General features: G+C 46.6%; 3 non-coding genes and 7 pseudogenes across 3 annotated transcripts in view; all 10 read left to right on the forward strand.

Annotated features, from left to right (window-relative positions):
• The window catches only part of LOC142153612 (5S ribosomal RNA), a 119-nt gene extending 64 nt beyond the window's left edge, over positions 1 to 55 (forward strand). Inside the window, exon 1 of the ribosomal RNA XR_012691547.1 lies at positions 1 to 55. This exon is cut by the window's left edge and continues 64 nt beyond it. This is a non-coding gene — a ribosomal RNA (5S ribosomal RNA).
• An 81-nt stretch (positions 56 to 136) lies between these two features.
• Positions 137 to 255, forward strand: LOC142156352 (5S ribosomal RNA). Its single transcript, XR_012692419.1, has one exon. It is a non-coding gene; the product is annotated as a 5S ribosomal RNA (ribosomal RNA).
• Positions 256 to 338: 83 nt separating this feature from the next.
• LOC142155021 (5S ribosomal RNA) lies at positions 339 to 457 on the forward strand (annotated as a pseudogene).
• An 82-nt stretch (positions 458 to 539) lies between these two features.
• LOC142155317 (5S ribosomal RNA) lies at positions 540 to 648 on the forward strand (annotated as a pseudogene).
• Positions 649 to 728: 80 nt separating this feature from the next.
• On the forward strand, positions 729 to 847 carry LOC142155682 (5S ribosomal RNA). Its single transcript, XR_012691792.1, has one exon. It is a non-coding gene; the product is annotated as a 5S ribosomal RNA (ribosomal RNA).
• An 83-nt stretch (positions 848 to 930) lies between these two features.
• On the forward strand, positions 931 to 1,039 carry LOC142155460 (5S ribosomal RNA; annotated as a pseudogene).
• An 82-nt stretch (positions 1,040 to 1,121) lies between these two features.
• On the forward strand, positions 1,122 to 1,230 carry LOC142154908 (5S ribosomal RNA; annotated as a pseudogene).
• A 461-nt stretch (positions 1,231 to 1,691) lies between these two features.
• Positions 1,692 to 1,810, forward strand: LOC142153762 (5S ribosomal RNA; annotated as a pseudogene).
• Positions 1,811 to 2,291: 481 nt separating this feature from the next.
• LOC142154814 (5S ribosomal RNA) lies at positions 2,292 to 2,410 on the forward strand (annotated as a pseudogene).
• An 83-nt stretch (positions 2,411 to 2,493) lies between these two features.
• Positions 2,494 to 2,500, forward strand: part of LOC142153572 (5S ribosomal RNA) — a 119-nt pseudogene continuing 112 nt past the window's right edge.

A 2,500-nucleotide genomic window follows, 5' to 3' on the forward strand; every position in this document is an offset into this window, starting at 1 on the left:
GGCCTGGTTAGTACTTGGATGGGAGACCACCTGGGAATACCAGGTGCTGTAGGGCTTTTTTTTTTCTCTCTTGTTTCGGCTTCCTTCAATGCTGGTTTTGAGATGTATAAGAGATGTAGGTCACTAGGAAACCAGCGCCTACAGCCACACCACCCTAAACAAGCCCAATCTCATCTGATCTTGGAAGCTAAGCATGGCTGGGCCTGGTTAGTACTTGGATGGGAGACTACCTGGGAATACCAGGTGCTGTAGGCCTTTTTTTTTATTATCTCTTGTTCCGGCTTCCTTCAATGCTGGTTTTGAGATGTATAAGAGATGTAGGTCATTAGGAAACCAATACCTACAGCTACACCACCCTGAACAAGCACAATCTCATCTGATCTTGGAAGCTAAGCAGGGCCAGGCCTGGTTAGTACTTGGATGGGAGACCACCTGAGAATACCAGGTACCTTAGGCCTTTTTTTTTTTCTCTCTTGTTCCGGCTTCCTTCAATGCTGGTTTTGAGATGTATAAGAGATGTATGTCATTAGGAAACCAATACCTACAGCCACACCACCCTGAACAAGCCTGATCTTGGAAGCTAAGTAGGGCTGGGCCTGGTTAATACTTGGATGGGAGACCACCTGGGAATCCCAGGTGCTGTAGGCCTTTCTTTTTCTCTCTTGTTCCGGCTTCCTTCAATGCTGGTTTTGAGATGTATAAGAGATGTAGGTCACTAGGAAACCAGTACCTACAGCCACACCACTCTAAACAAGCCCAATCTCATTTGATCTTGGAAGCTAAGCAGGGCTGGGCCTGGTTAGTACTTGGATGGGAGACCACCTGGGAATACCAGGTGCTGTAGGCCTTTTTTTTTATTATCTCTTGTTCCAGCTTCCTTCAATGCTGGTTTTGAGATGTATAAGAGATGTAGGTCATTAGGAAACCAATACCTACAGCTACACCACCCTGAACAATCCTGATCTTGGAAGCTAAGTAGGGCTGGGCCTGGTTAATACTTGGATGGGAGACCACCTGGGAATCCCAGGTGCTGTAGGCCTTTTGTTTTTTCTCTCTTGTTCCGGCTTCCTTCAATGCTGGTTTTGAGATGTATAAGAGATGTAGGTCACTAGAAAACCCATACCTACAGCCACACCACCCTGAACAAGCCTGATCTTGGAAGCTAAACAGGGTCGGGCCTGGTTAGTACTTGGATGGGAGACCACCTGGGAATACCAGGTGCTGTAGGCCTTTTTTTTTTCTAGCTTGTTCCGGCTTCCAACAAAGCTGATTTTCAGATGTACAAGAGAAGTAGGTCATTAGGAAATCAATACATACAGCCACACCACCCTGAACAAGCCTGATCTTGGAAGCTAAGCAGGGCCAAGCCTGGTTAGTACTTGGATGGGAGACCACCTGGGAATACCAGGTGCTGTAGGCCTTTTTTTTTTCTCTCTTGTTCCGGCTTCTATCAATGCTGGTTTTCAGATGTATAAGAGATGTAGGTCATTAGGAAACCAATACCTACAGCCACACCACCCTGAACAAGTCTGATCTTGGAAGCTAAGCAGGGCCGGGGCTGGTTAATACTTGCATGGGAGACCACCTGGGAGTTACAGGTGCTGTAGGCCTTTTTTTTTTCTCTCTTGTTTCGGCTTCCATCAATGCTGGTTTTGAGATGTATAAGAGATGTAGGTCATTAGGAAACCAATACCTACAGCTACACCACACTGAACAAGCCCAATCTCATCTGACCTTGGAAGCTAAGCAGGGCCAGGCCTGGTTAGTACTTGGATGGGAGACCACCTGGGAATACCAGGTGCTGTAGGCCTTTTTTTTTTCTCTCTTGTTTCGGCTTCCATCAATGCTGGTTTTGAGATGTATAAGAGATGTAGGTCATTAGGAAACCAATACCTACAGCCACACCACCCTGAACAAGCCCAATCTCGTCTGATCTTGGAAGCTAAGCAGCGCCATCGCCTGATTAGTACTTGGATGGTAGACCACCTGGGAGTTCAAGGTCCTGTTGCCTTTTTTTTTTTCTCTCTTGTATCGGCTTCCTTCAATGCTGGTTTGAAATGTATAAGAGATGTAGGTCATTAGGTAACCAATACCTACAGCCACACCACCCTGAACAAGCACAATCTCGTCTGATCTTGGAAGCTAAGCAGGGCCAGCGCCTGGTAAGTACTTGGATGGTAGACCACCTGGGAGTTCCAGGTCCTGTCGCCCTTTTTTTTTTCTCTCTTGTTCCGGCTTCCTTCAATGCTGGTTTGAAATGTATAAGAGATGTAGGTGATTAGGTAACCAATACCTACAGCCACACCACCCTGAACAAGCCCAATCTCCTCTGGTCTTGGAAGCTGAGCAGGCCTGTGCCTGGTTAGTACTTGGATGGGAGACCACCTGGGAATACCAGGTGCTGTAGGCCTTTTTTTTTTATTATCTCTTGTTCCGGCTCCTTCAATGCTGGTTTTGAGATGTATAAGAGATGTAGGTCACTAGGAAACCAGTACCTACA

This window comes from Mixophyes fleayi, chromosome 4, assembly GCF_038048845.1.
Source record: "Mixophyes fleayi isolate aMixFle1 chromosome 4, aMixFle1.hap1, whole genome shotgun sequence".
Lineage (NCBI taxonomy): Eukaryota > Metazoa > Chordata > Amphibia > Anura > Limnodynastidae > Mixophyes > Mixophyes fleayi.